Below are 15,834 nucleotides of genomic sequence, written 5' to 3' on the forward strand. Positions count from 1 at the left end.
TTAAGTGCATTACATACTTCAGGACAAATCTTTGAGGCCCAGCTGACTGAAACCATCTTATTTGTCTTAGTACCCTTTAAAATGTTCCTTTTTTGTATTCTCATTTGAGCACTTATCCCAGGATTGTGGATTTTGCCGCAGATTATTAGCTCTCTCTCCCAGAGTTTGACTGAGGAGAATTTCAGATAAAATTAGCTATTCAGAAGAGGTAATTTGTGTTCGTTTTCAGTTTCTGTGTATGAATGGCAGAGTTTGGCTCAGAACAGCCTGAGCGCTAACATGGGAAATTGTTGCTAATTGCCATTTATTACAGAACACGAAATGACTGCCCTCCAGTGGCAAAGTTGGAGTAATACCGCTTGTGGTACGTTTGAATCTTTATTTGCTCCATACAAATTTTTATTAGTAGTCAGGATCAGAGGATTTACATTAAAGCATTAATCAGGGTCTGACAGCTTAAGCTTTGGTTTCAAAGATTAACGAAGGGGCATGCAGTCCTGAATGGGCAGCTTCTCTGTAAAAGCTGCTGTGTCTCACTCAGGCAGGGCTTCTTAGAGTTTTTCTGTGCTGTTTAGTTTCCTTTTATATAATTTATTAAGGTATTTTAAAACTAATGATGAATGAAGTTATTAAGAACGTCTAATAATGACTTATAAGTTAATATCAATATGCAATTGGTCTTCTAAAAAGGTAAATACTTTTTGTCACTGGAAATTTAGAGCAAGGGGACAACATTAAAATTTTATAATCTTTTCAATCAGATTTTTTCCCCTACAAAGTAGGAAGTAAAGGCTTTATGCTGTTAAAAAGAAAATAATCTAACTGCAGCAGCACTTTAGCCCCATTCTCAGAACCATAGCACTTCACCCAGGGAAATTTGAAACACTGAACAGCAAGTGCACAAAAAGCCATGGGGAAACTTTTAAAGTGTATTCCTCTATAACTCCATCCCTTCATTTTGGACCTTCTGTGACCTACCATTAAGCCGTGATCCATGGTTAATAGCAAAGAGAACAGAAAATTCTGGCAGGGCACATTGGGAGTCTGGGCTTTACAACTGATGCAGAGAAGTCAGGAGAACAGCACTTGTGGTAGTGGTACAGTGTGTCCTCATGGGGCAAGATACAAATAGTGCAGCCTGATGGACGGCTTCACTTTTAACTGCCTTTCTTCTTGCCATTTGGAATGAGGTGTTTTGTTTCTGTGTATGGGAGTGCAGTTCGGAGGTAAAGACATAAGTTTTTTTATTGTCAGGACTTGTTTAGGATGAAGACTGTATGCTACTAAATATTCTTTATTTAGAGAAATTGTGCATCTGAGGTAACATTAAGAATGTATAGTCAAAGTGCTATAGCCATATCCTTCAAGAATTTTCTCTGGTGCAAACATCTAAGCACATTTTGACCAGCTATATAAAGCATGAAATAGGCATTTATTTTTTGTCTATTCAAATGTCAGGTTACAAGTGAAAATAACATTTTCCAGTAACTAAAGTTTTCCTTGTAACTCTACAACCCAAGCGGACAAATACTGTTCATTTACTGAATCTGCTATCACTGTCCTATTTTTCTTGGGTACAAATGGTTTTGGGACACAAACAGTTTTGTACTGTAGTTCCTTTTTCTATCTCCTTTTGCAACAATTGTTTTTTTTCCACTAGACCTTCAGTCATGTCCTGTCAATCTAGAGCACCTGGCACTTTTCTAGAGGCCTAAACTGCCTGAAATTATGTTGCATGAGATTATGGCATTTCCCATGGGGAGGTGAAGGGTGACTGCCTATAATATCTTGAACACAACTCTTGAGTTAGCAAATCCTTCACAGTGGTTTGACTGCATACTGTCTACCCACAGCCAGTCTGAAAAAGATTTTCTAACTAATTAAAAGCCTGCTTCAAAATAAATTACAATGATAGAGGGAAGAGATTTATACACAGGCAGAAAACATAAAGTAACTGATGTGTGGTTAGTTACCTCCAGTATCTTCCTAGTTAGTTAATCAAAGGCAATACTTCAGACCCTGAAATACCATGCCAGATTCATGTGAAATTAGACAGAAGCTGGAAAATTCGAAGGGAAGTCTTCCCAAATTGATGGAAATTGATTTAGGATCACCTTATACCATTGTATTCAGGAAAATTAATCTACAGCTAATTTTAACTTTTGAAGATCTATTTTCTGCTTCTTAGATAAGTCTACTTGAATGCTAAGGGTGTAGTTATAAATAGATGTGAAGGACAAAAGGTGGAATTCATAATAGTTATAGACATCTAAAAATTACTCAAACACCCCTTCATAATAAGTAACTACATCAATAATTAATGCTAATAGCTGTATACTGACTTGGACTGGAAACCTTTGTATTCTTTGTGAAAGCTGAAAAAAATGTTGTTGATTCTCATTTCTACACCTTGAAAATCATAAAATATTTTGTTTATTACTTGGTTTGAAGCCAGAGCTAAATACTGTCCATTCTGGGTGATGTTAAGGAGAGTTTTGGAACAGAAATGTGATGTTTCAGAACAAGACAGAAAAAATGCATTCATCCATTTTGAACTGTAGGGAAAAAATTAAGGGGTTTTTATATCTTCAGCATTTTGGAATGATTGAAGCACCCTTGGCTGAGATGAATTAATTTCTGTGCTCCTATTGGAGCAGTTCAGCACAATGATAAAAACAGCTTTTCATATTGTTAATTATTTATTCTTTTTTTTTTTTTTAAGAGAGTTTGTGCATTTGTCCATGTATCATTATAAAAATTATAATACTGTAATAGTAAAGTGCTGGCTGTGTAGACTTGACCACATGGGCTGTAAAAATCAGGATGATATCGCCTTAGAAGTAATGATTCCCAAAAAGCCTGTCTTCTACCGAGTCAAATCTTAAAAAGGAACACAAAGTCAAAATAAAGCATTCTAAATCAGACTGGCTTTCTCTAAATTGTCTAGAGACAATCAATATGCATGGAATTTGATATATGTGGAAATTTGTATCTTTATAAAGAACTCAGAGATGCATTTAAGTATCTGTATCATTTTCTCACAATACTCTCTTCAAAAACACACTGGACCAAATGCATTTGCCTTTCTCTCATGAGAATTTCAATTGCAATCCATGAAACTCAGTGCAAAAATAAACTGAACAATCTGGGGTCTGATATATCTTTCTACTGGCATAAAAATGAAAACAGAAAAGCTTTTTAGCCTTTTTTTTCACTTGTATTTCCTGACTTTGAATTGTTTCATTTCTGAATGTTAGTGCTGAATTAATTACAACCTATTTAATGATATGTCCTTGGAAAAAAAGACTATGAAACGTTAATAAGCTTCTAATATACCAGAGCAGGAGAGTACCTCTACACACATCATAATGCTGCATCTATTTCTGTCTTCTGCATGAGAAAAATGCACTTCACTGACAAATGAAGACCATACTGGTAATATATATGATAGATTTCTCTAATCTTCTTTCCCAAATTCTGACAATCTTATTTTCTTCAAGTCAGGAAAGCTGTCAAGATCAATGTGTTATAAAAAACATCTTACTGGAAAATAAACTATGGCTACCTGTGTATTATTCAGGAATTCTGGTAATGTGATGTATGAAAATGAGGCAGTAATCTTAAGTAATCTTAAGTACCTTTCTGAGGTAATCTGAAGAATGAGGAAATAGTCAAATAAAATGGGAAAAAAATGGTATGTAGCAAAAGCTATGAAAAAATTCCAAAGGAGTGGATGGGTACACATGAATGCCATACAACTATTTCTTTCTGAAAAATAATTTTGGTTTTCTCTAGTTCTGAAGATAAGATTTAGCTTTACTTTTCTTCCATTAGAATATCTAGGTATTGCTTTTCACAGTGCTGTGGTGTATTTGCTAATCATGTTATGATATTGGGTTCAGAACTAGAAGTTAAATGGATCTAACTTGATTTTTTGAGACATTACTTTTTATAAATGAAAAGCCCATTTTTGAGTCCTGTCTTTAGTTGTGTAGTAAAGAAGAAGAACCTTTCCCTAGATCAGGTTGCTCAGAGCTCCAACCAAACTGACCATGAATACTCACGAGAATGGGGCATCCACATCTTCTCTGAGCAACCTGTTCCAGTGCTCCACCCTCACACTAAAGAATTTCTTCCTAATTTCTAAACCTACTCTCAGTTTAAAGCCATTCCCCCTCTTCCTGTAACTACATGCCCTTGTAAAAACTCCCCCTCCATCTTTCTTGTGGGCTCCCTTCTGGTACTGGAAGGCTGCAATTAGGTCGCCCTGAAGCCTTCCCTTTTCTAGGCTTTCAGGCTTTGGTCTCAGCCTTTTCTCATGGGAAGGGTCCCTCCAATCATCTTGGTGTCCCCCATCTGGACTGTCTCCCAACAGATCCATGTCTTTCCTGTGCTGGGGACCCCAGAGCTCAATGCAGGGTTCCATGTGAGGTCTCACCAGAGCAGGGCAGAGGGACAAAATCGCCTCCATGGCCCTGCTGGCCACGTTGCTTTGGATGCAGCCCAGGAGACATTTGGCTTTCTGGGCTGTGAGTGTACATGGCTGGGTCATGTCCAGCCCCCATGAGTCCCTCTCAGTAGGGCAGCTCTTAATTTGTTTATCCAACAGCCTGTGTTGATACCGGGAGTTGCCCCAGTCCAGATGCAAGGGCTGCAAGAACATGAGGCAGCAGAGAATGAGCAAGGCAAGTGCCCATCTGTGTGAACAGAAGTTGACAAATTTGAAGATACTGACTCACCTCTTTAAAGAAGAACTTCCAAATAGACACCTGCATTCCATCATAGATGCCAAAGTCACTTCTACAATGCAGAAAAAGCATTAGACATATGTGATGGGTTTTATAACAATTGCTGCCCCTGAGCAAGGGATCAGCTAACCCAGTCAGTCAGGAATTTTCAGAGAAGCTGCACAGAAGTGTCTCCCTGAGGCAGCAGTTAGGCTAGGATTCATACATTAGGCTTAAGTCTCCTCCAGCTTTCCTAATCAGGAAGGAAAAGCGGCTGAAGGTCTCTGTCTCTTTATGACAGCTTAAGGAAATGGCATTCAATTTCTTTTTTGTTAGTGGACATGAAAAAAATTTGCATTAGAGGTGTGAGTCCTACAACATAAAATAAATCTCTTATAAGTAGTTTGCTCTGTAGTTTGCTCTATATATACCCATTATTCCTAGTCATATTTTTTATTTTACTTCTTTAAGAAGGATTCACAGATCTTCCAGGCTGGAAACCACAGGTAAGGGTTAGAGCCCTCACTCAGGGAGGGAGATGTTTCAGCTATATCTACATCCTGTGTGAAGACTACATTTGAGTCCAGTCTCTGTTCTGGAAAATTGACTGCTGCTTGCATGAGCAGACATTTATCTCAACTGGGTTGAATCAAGTTTATTAAAATCTTTATTTTGTTACCTCTGAGGCACAATGGGGATTCATGGCATCTGGATGGATTGGCAGTGATGATACAGAACCTGTGGGAAGATCCAGGTCTTCTGGGGAGGCACCTTAGATCCAAGGGAGGCATCTGAAGGCATCGCAAAAGGATAAATACATCTGTCTTGCTCTCTAGATAGTCTTGGTGCCTTAGGTTTTGGCTTTTATATTTTTCAGATTCTGTACTGCTTTAATGTGTACTTCTGAGCTTCATACTAAGGGATGGTAAGCTCTCTTCACAGAGTAGGCAGACAAAACAATTCCTTCTCTAGCTGGGCACCAAGGACAAATAATCCAAGTTTCAGGCCCAAGAGCATAAACAATTGTGGACTGAAGAGAGAAAAACAAGAAGGATGGGACTTCATAATCTAAAGCTATAACTGGACAATTAACTCCAATATGCAAATGGACCAGAATTTATAGAAGTGTGAGACCCTGTGGCTGGTCGTCCATTTTGTGGCCATTTTGGGTTCATCTTGGGTGTAGCCCTGGCTGGGCTCTTGTACTGCCCAAGGTAGATTGTGGTAGTCTGTTGTTTTGCAGTTTGTTTTTCTGTAATAGGTTTTAAATATTCCTTGTTATAAGTTTGTAATGGTTCATTCTATGTACCCCATTTGGCTTCCCTAACGGTTCAGTCCTGAGTTGTTTACCCCAAGATTCTCCTGCCAAGTGTATGTCAATCCATCTGTCAGTCTCCTTGTACCTCCCTTGTTCCCTTCTGGAATGTTCACTGTGCTTCATCCCTTCCTTGAAGCAAGATTGAGGTGCAGGGCTTGTTCCTTCCCCTTGTTGGCTTCTATTGGATAGCCCTTACCCTGCACCCCTCCCCTAATGCCTTCCTGTTGGTAAAAGGTTGTGTCCTCCCCTTATTCCCACCCCTCCTTAAAAGCAGCTTTTTGCCCCCAGTTATCGTCATTTGTTCCTGGCTCCTCTGGGGAATAAACCTTCCTTGGGACTCAAACAAGTGACTCCTCTCTATTCCTTTGCCTTGGTCCCTCGTACTGTGCTGCTGCTGTGTTCCCCACACCACAGCCGTCTGCTGCAGAGAGCTGTGAGCCCCTGCATGCACCGCCACCCAGGGGGAACTCAGTAGAGTTCCGGGGGTGGCCGCTCTTGTAGCTGCACACCGGTCTAGGGGACTGGGAACATCTGGCTGGGGAACATCTTCCCTGTGACCGCAGTGTGCAGATACAGTGGATCCATTAAGACCTTCTAATAAATACCTACTTTATTCTTTAACTCCATTTAATCTCTGTTCTAGGTCAGCCTCCACAAGGCATCAGTCTAGATGGTCTGCCAGGTTGCAAGGTCTTCTTATATTTCAGTTCAAACCTTACATATGGAAACTAGTTCTGGACTAGAAGACTGAAATGTAGTTTTTTTATAGGCAATTGGGTCCTATACCAGGAGTCTTAGATACCAATAGAACCAACTATTTAGGGCATGAGTTAGAGCATGATTCTGTTGTTGAAATGTAGGTCCCATGTAGACCTTTTGATTCAGCTACAGGTTCCCTGGAGATTCGTGTTATATTTGACATCATCATGCAGGTGTTTCAGAAATCCTGTGGTGTCTCAAAAGCAACTTCCTTTTCTGGGTTCAGGGGTTTGAATTGAGACTTTTTCCCATATTGTTGGTGGACCCTGAAAAATGACTGTCCCCAAAGTAGGTACTCACACATAGGCAATGACAGTGAGCAACCTTGTCCTTGTTTTGAACTGAATGTTCCTTCCTGTGATCTGTGTGGAATGTACTCTGTATATTGTCTTTTTACTGTCTGTGCTTTTAAAAATGAGTACAGGATTTGAAGCAAAAGTAAGGTAAACCTTGTTCTACCTCTTTTCACCTGACTTCTTGCAGGTGTTCTGAGGGATCAGGAGATGGGGAAAGTATTAGATGCAGTGTCTGGATCAGCTCTAAGGATATGGCAGATTGGTGTCCCAAACAATTCAGGGTGAATGGAAATAACCCAACAAGCCACACTGCAAGTCCCCGAGTCTGCATAGTACTTTCCTCATTTTCCTACTTATCTTCACCTTCATACCAGAGGTGCAGGTTCCACTGACAAGTTTTCCTTTTTTATTTTTATCTTTGAGTTGAAGTGACTTAAATCTTTTTTCTCCAAGAGATTACTCTGCACACCAGGGAGCTGAGCTGAGGGTGAAAGAATACTTCTGTTGAACTTGAACATAGGGATCCATAACATGGTGATGGGAGCATCTGGCTTGGAGGGGAAAACCTGAATTCTGCTCTCTGCTCCCCACTTCCTAAAATTTTTTGTCAACAGACCCCAATTACAGTGTGAAAACAATCTTTCTCCCTCTTTCCTGTCTGCCATTTCCCTTTCATTCCTTCCTGCACTTTCCATACTCCACCCTCGCTATGTGACCCTACAATGGTGGAAGTGCTCCTGGACAGTGGATCTATATCCCTTCATGGAGGAAGGAGTCTGAGGACTCTAGTTCCTATTTTTGGGAGAATGCATTAACTGATGCATGTGATATGAAAGCTGAGACCTGTAGTTTCACTCCAGTTCCCCGATCCAAGAAGCCACGACACTGCTTTGTGCTTTGTGCTCATCCTAATACTTTCAATATGTATTAAATGTTTACTGTGAACTTCTGTTTGGGTCCCTTGTGTTCATTATATAGTTAGAGGAATTTTCTGGGCCCCACATGGCACTGATACATTTAATAGATGCTGAAAGTACTTTAGTTTAATTTGCAAGAACTGGAAAGAAATTAATGGTAATGAAGTCATACCTAATTAATATAATCCTCTATACCGCTGTTCTTGTCCCTCACTCTGTAATTTCTGAAACTCTTGCACATACTGGTAAATACAAAGGACAGAGAAAAAAAGCCAGTGTGAATTCCAATGCTTTGGCAAGCACTGGAATTATATATATTAATATAATTAATTTGGAACAAAAATAGTATTTGGTTGAATATATGAATTCTTAAATTTCTAAAACATACATATATATGCTTATGAAGGTCTTAATTTTAAATACATTTGATAGCAAAGATGTTTGTGTGATTTTAGTGCATTTGGGTTCTCTGGCCTCATGATGGCACAGTTGGTTAAAAAATCACTCGTTCCTGCAGTCATGAGTCGTTCCATGAGTTTTCAGGAGAGGCGCAGATGTATGCTGGAAAGCAATCCTGCTGCTTCTTTCTCTATACAGAAAAGGACATTTTTCTGAGTCAGATGCTTTTTAATTTAGAGAAAGGCTGTGAAACATTAGTTTTGAAAGCAGAAGTGTAGTGCCAGCCTAAGAAAGCAGCAGCAAACCCATCTGGTTTTTCAGTTTTCCTCAAGGACACTATTTGAAGAAAGCTTGGTGAATATACTAGTTAGACAGCTAATATTTACACTGGTTCAGCAACCTGTATTTTGATCTATCATTAATTGTAGAATTTTTGAAACAATAAGTATGCAGGATATTTAGTAAGCAACAATGATGCTCTGTTAGCTGCCTCATGTTTCGTAACAGATTGACTTTTGCAAAAACTTGACTTCATTTCTGCCCTGGGAAAACACAGGGCAAAGCCCAAAACCCCTCACTGATTATTAAATAACATTTAACTTCTCTTTTGAAAATGGTTTTTAAGGTACCACAGTTAATATTAATTTTAATAAGATTTCCCTTGTTTTGTTTAATTGTGAATTTCACTGTTTGCACAGATAAATGCAGACACAGTTATTCAAGTTTTTCTTCTTTCCCAACTTACATAAATTCCTGGCTATAATGATGGAAGTTTTTTGGGATGAATATTGTTAGGTCCTAATCTTGAGAAAAAAGCCAGGTCAGCTACTCCTTACTGGCATTGTGAGGGAGCAATTATCCTTTAAAAAAGATTCTTTTGTATGATCAAGATTTTAATATTAAAAAAAAATTCCAAAAACAAGTGAGTAACGTTTGCAAGACCAGGACTTCAACTGAAAAGAAAAACGATTTAAATTTTATTGTCACCTGCATTAGTTTTCTACTGATCTTGTACCATGCATCTATACAAATTCCAGGAGAAAGGAAGAAATACAGACACATGAGAGAGAAAGAACCAAGGATTGTTCTTCTTGATGGGCAGCTCTGAACTATCTTAAACAGTCCATATGGATCTCACAGAGTTTCATACACTCTTTTTTCTCCCTTTTTCGTGAGTCACTTGCTTAAAAGATTTCTGCTTGGTTGCTGCCAGGGAGATGGTTTTATTCTGAGAACTGTAACAAGAAAAGCTGGTATGTTCCTATCCCCAAGGAAAGAAAGAGTTGGTAGGAGGGGAGAATAGGAAGGACATTTTATTAAAAAGACCCTAATTTTCAAAACAGGGAAACAATCTTATGTTTTTGTAGTAGATGGGAAAGCTGAGATTTGGATTGAGATTGCCTCAGGGATTTGTTTTTCAGTAGCTTCACATTTTTTTTTTTAAATTTCTCTGCATCATAATGCACATGTAAACTATTTTTTTTCTGAACCAGGTTGTCTGTGTTCGGACTCAATATGTGTGTATGAAGGTGGATGCATAAAAATAAAAAGTTTTGTGAAAAATCTTTTACATGCCACACATGACAGGGCATATAGACTTGGAGTTGTTTCACAAATATGTATTTTGCTCAGATCAGTACATTTTTCTTTTCAAAGCAACTAACCAATAAACTGCTTTTTGTTTATTATTTGTCTTTTCTGTTGGGCATGGAGGAGTCTTTGTTTTCCATTGGAAATTTATATTACAAGAACCATAAATTTCACTAGGGAATGATTTAATCCTCAGCTGTGCCTGACTGTTATGTGTCATGCCACCAGCCCTGCCTAAAGGACGCTGTTCTGCTCTTCCCTAGGACATTGACCTCCTTCAGGTCAAACACAAGAGCAGTGAAATGTATAGAAAGATCCTCCCTGACTTGAGCAGGCTCATGACCAGGCTGTCCCACTACCTGCTAGACACTGATCAAGGCCAAGAACATTGAATTGTGCTGAAGTGCCTGGAGAAGGGCTTTGACTGTGTGCAGTAAATAAACTGTGTGGGTCAAATGGAGCGTGGAAGAACTTGTGCTCCCTGAGCACAGCACACCCTGGCACTGAGTGAGAAAGCACGAGGCTTTTGTTTTATTAACAACAGGTAGTTATGTACTGGGAAGGACAGTGCTCACGTACAGAAAGAGCAGAGTTAAGGTTATCTGGTACTTTTGTAGTGAATGTTTCCTTTTGCAATCTTAATGCTTTTTAAATTTCTTTGCCATTTGAAAGCTTTGTAAAGGCCTTCATTGTCATGTTATCAAAAGTTATTGTGACCTCATTTAAAATACACTGAATATCTTGATTAGTTATCTTAGACTATCTTGACTTGTAAAAGGGGATGAGCTTTATAAATAAAAGGGTAAATTATTAATGCTGTGTCATACGAGTCTAGACGCTGGTGTTTGAGTAGGACACTGTCATAGCAATAAAATTTCATCAGAATCGGGAGATCTAGGGATCACAGTAGCAATGTTTTTCAGCTCCATTCCTGAGCAGGAGAAAAGTGTTCTGTCTTCTCTGTTAAATATTAAATTGTTCATCTGTGGATATTTTTTCAGGCATTTGATTCATCTGGAAGAATTGTCTTTTGTACTACAAGGACCATCTTTTATGGTATAAATAAAATTGGAAAGTTGTAGAATTGTATCTTCATAACTCAGCTTTTCATGGCTACATATAATTAAGATTTCCACTGGGAATGTGGGGAATGAACCTATATTCCCATAGAATACTAGGAAATATTAAATGAGAGTATTTCCAAGCAAGAGATACTGAATTTCAGTGAGATAAAGACAAAAGAATTTTTTTTTCAAGAAAAAAGACCCTTAAAAATAAATGTATGAGAAACATCATCCAATATAGCATTTGGGAATTGCTTGTTTATGGTTTCCTTTCTGATTCTAGGTGACGAAAAAAAAAGCCTGATCTCATTTTGTTTTAAAATGAGTATTTTTATATAAAGTAGGTATTCTATTCCATTAAATCCCTAGGCATTGTGCACAAATGACAGCAAAGGTGTGGCTATTGGTCCATTTCCAGGCAAATCTTGTATTGGCTGATATTCACTCAACTAATATAAAGCCTTTAAAAATAGGATACAGAATGGAAAAATGTTCAATCAAATGATGTATATAGAATACTCTTCCCAATGCTCACAACTGTCATTACATCTCAGTTATTTGGATTTGCAGACAGGAGGGAATCATCTGAAAGAAACGTATTTCAGCACCAGAAATTGAAGGGAAATAAAAACTAAATAATAATAATAGTAATAATAATAATAATAATAATAATAATAACAGCAATTACTATAATGATAATAAACCTGGGTTTTGGAAAAGAAGCATCTTTAAATCCATTCTATTTCAGCTTTATTTTCATGTCTTCCCTTTAACTAAATTAATTTCTACATGGTGTTGCAGAGAAATAATGTCACTGAAATCCAGGCAGTCCTTCCTTATCAGTCAACAGCTGTCCCCAGATGCAGCATTTTAATTTTGAAAGGAATATAAGAGCAATACATTTTCACTGACAACCATGCAGCAAACAACCCTCATTCTATAATAACTTGTCTACAGTGTTTCTATTCATAGTGGCTTTCTGCCTATTTCATGTAACTGAATTTTATATTCACCTTTTTTACATTGTTTAAAGAGAAGGTTGTCTATTTCTGTTTATAATTTAAAAGTTCATTATTTTTGCTGGCTTCTTTTCTCTTCAGTGCTGCTTCTTGTTTGATCTGTTCCTGTTGTCCTACCAGCAGGAATTCCATTGTAACCAGACGGCTGTGCTCAGTGTTCCTGCTGTTTTCCATTTTAATTGCTATTATTATGTTTGCCCCTCTGCTGTAAGACTTGGTAAATAAAGTAGTTACTGTACACCTTAATCTTTGCAAATATATAAACTGTAATAAAAATCTTGCTTATAAACTTTCATAGATTCATAAGATCTCTTCAGAGCAAACTGTAGGTCTTTTAAAACTCAGAACAATAAGACATATTCAGTTTGTTCCTGAGAATTTACATATCTTTTAACAAAATACTGTAAATCAATTAAAGTTACAGGAGTGTTTTGCAGAGAAAGTTTTCATGCTTATTATTAAAGATTCTTTAACTGTCATTACTTGTCATTCATGCACTGATATAAATACAATTGGTGTTTCTAATTCTTTGTATGCCAAACTCTCAGGAAGGCATGTTATTAGCAAAGATAATACTGCTAGCTAGGTCTTTACAGTAGACTGTAAGGAATTTCAGTTAAATAATATCTAATTTTGTCAGATGTTATCCCCAATGTTTCTTTATGTTAGAATATGCTTGGAAGAGAAAGACTTTTTTTTGCATAGTTCTAACTAAATTTGGTTTTGTTTGTCTGGGCCTGGAATAGAGAATATTATTGAAAACTAGAACCCTCAAGCCCTATCTTGTATCTCCACAGCTAAAGAAGGCATTAGGGTGAGCCAGAACTGTCACTGTAAAAGCCAGCTGGGAATTTGCCCAAATGTCAGGTCATGATTTGACTTAGCCCAGTGTAGATTGGTACCAGACATAAAATTTGGGTCAAAATTCAATTTCTCTCCAAGGGCCTGATGTGTTTCCAGTCAAGCTTTCCTATTTATATTACAGTCACTTGTCTGAATTTAATGGTGAAATCCATATCAAGAATAGCACTAGGAATACAGGCTGTTGGTTTATTCATGTCTGTGGAATTTGAGAATTCCTGCTGTCCTGTCACAATGACACCACTGGAAAACCAATGTACCTGATTGATTTTGTGTAATTAATCTGATCATGGATTTCATGTTTCAAAGCATTCCAGATTTGGAAGAAAGAGAGTATGCCAGACAAGGAGAGGATTCCTTGTAAATGCAGCTGTCTCATTCTAGAAAACTGAGCCAGGGCTGCAAAAATGATCTAAGGATCAGGGGCTGATTAATCTAGATTTTTCCGGGTATTGATTCTGTGCTGTGCTGAAGCAGCCGTCAGACTGCTGTTAAGGTTTTGATGAAGTTTTTCAGTTTCGTAGGATTTAAATAAATAAGGATTTATTTTCACATTCCAAATTGCTTGAAAATATTGTGTACAAGGATTATTATTTTGAAAGTTCTCATATTTCTGTGCTTGATTTTTTTCCCTTCTGTTTACAGCCCATGCAAGTGATAATAGATGTGAAATATTTTCCTGAAAACATCATGAGAAATTTGAGGCCCCAAGTGCTCAGATAATTAGACACTGCTTACACTGTTCCCTGTAATTAAATACACTAGAATGATATAGTCCTGAAATGCTGGGTTTATGTTTAAAATGCTTTATCTCATCCCATTTTAAAACCTCCTTTTTTTCCATACCTTTTTCTTTGTGCAATTGTATGTGCAGAAGGCATGAACGCAGAGACATCTGATTCAAGCAGAGATGCAGGCACTGAATTTAAGGATTATAATAAGCTACCCAGTGGAAAAGGACATAGGGATACTGGTCAATAGGTGACTGAACATAAACCAGTGTGTGCCCAGGTAGCCAAGAAGGTCAAATAGCATCCTGACTTGGATCAGCAATACAATGGCCAGAAGGATGAGGACAGTGATCTTCCCTCTGTACTCAGCACTGGTGAGGCCAAACCTCAAATCCTGTGTTCAGTTTTCTACAAGAAAGACATTGCGGTGCTGGAATGAGTCCAGGGAAGGGCAATGGACCTGGGGAAGGGTCCAGAGAGTAAATGATGTGAGGAGAGGCTGAGGGAGCTGGAGGTGTTTATCCTGGAGAGAAGGAGGGTCAGAGAAGGTCTTCTCGCTCTCTACAATTACCTGAAATAAGGTTGTAGCGAGGCCAGCATTTTCTCGCAAGTAGTAAGTGAGGAAATGGCCTAAAATTGTGGCAGGGGAGATATAGATCAGATATTAGGAGGAATTTCCTCCATGGAAAAATGGACAGGCCTTGGAACAGACTGCCCAGCTGAGTCACCAACCCTGGAGGTGTTTAAAAGGCACAGAGATGTGGCTTTTAGGACATAGTGTAGTGGTGGCCTTGGCAGTGCTGGGTTAATGGTTGGACTCAATGATCTTGGAGTGCCTTTCCAGCCTAAATTATTTTTTGATTGTCTATGCATAAATATGGCTGATCAGTCATTCATGTGAGTGCTTCTCCATTAATTTACAAATTTTTAATAATCCTATGTGCAGACTAAACACATGTTACAGGCAATGAATGCTCCAGTTGGACTGCAACTGAAATGGAGGTTTACTCTCTTACTCACTGCTTTGGTCCATGCTCTGCTTGGTATGTATATTGTTTTACAAGACCAATATATGGAAATCACTGTGTATAGGCGAGTAATATTGTCAGTGAAACTATAGGTAATTCCAGAGTGAACAACCATCCCAAGTTCAGTTTTTTCAGGGTGGGTGATCTCTTTACGGTACAACATACAAAGTTGTAGTGACCAAAAAGAACAGTTTCTCTCAAATAAGGGAGTGTAAATGTTTTCTATATTTTAATTCATTGATGAGCTGTGTAATTCAGTAAGAGTCACCCATCTAGTTTTTATTAACTTGTGTTGTGAAATGAATCACCCATTGTCTATTCTTTTTGTAAATTTTTTTGCTCCTTCTGTCTAGGAGGTTGAACTGGAGGATTAAGGACAATCAGATCAAGGCAGTTAAATTAAACCTCTATTAGGCTTTCACCTCATTTTGCTCCAGTTGCAGGACCTCTCATGGACCTGGATGCTTCCCAGGAAACTATAGGTGTTTTCCTGTGTCTTTAAGGATCCATTATCTTTGGGAGTCAAGCAGCATCTCTGAAATGTAATTCCAATACAAAAATGAGACTCTAATGTGAAAAAGATTTTTGCACATGTAATTGAAGAAAATTTCAGCAAATGGGTATTTCTTGGACACGGAGCTGCAAAGAGCCTGGATAAAGTAGTAATAATTCAGAATTATTCTAGATGCATAGTGACTATAGTGAAGATCCTTTGTTTTACATCTGTAAGAGAAGAGTAGATATGTATAGCAAACTCTCATAGTGAGAGACAATACATGTACACTAGGTATATGCACATATATGTAGAGAATTATGGCTCCATTCTGCTTCAGCCTTCTATTACCTTTTTTTTGTTTTTTAGGGGATAGAGATGCTCTCAGAGCATCTCCAAATGTCTGTATGGTGTCAAGTTTAGCTTTCTACCACCCAGAAATACAAATGTTAATTTCAAGCTGTAACCTGACTACATGAAGCTAAATGATCCTTAAAACAGAATAGACTCACAGACCTTAAATAATTCCTTTTCTTCTTTGTCAGCATTCACACAATGAACTTAATACAAGAAATGGCATCAGATATGTACAGCATGCTCTGAGTAGAGTCACATGCTGTAACCATGTCATG

The sequence above is a fragment of the Anomalospiza imberbis genome, chromosome 1 (genome assembly GCF_031753505.1).
Source record: "Anomalospiza imberbis isolate Cuckoo-Finch-1a 21T00152 chromosome 1, ASM3175350v1, whole genome shotgun sequence".
In the NCBI taxonomy this organism is placed as follows: domain Eukaryota; kingdom Metazoa; phylum Chordata; class Aves; order Passeriformes; family Viduidae; genus Anomalospiza; species Anomalospiza imberbis.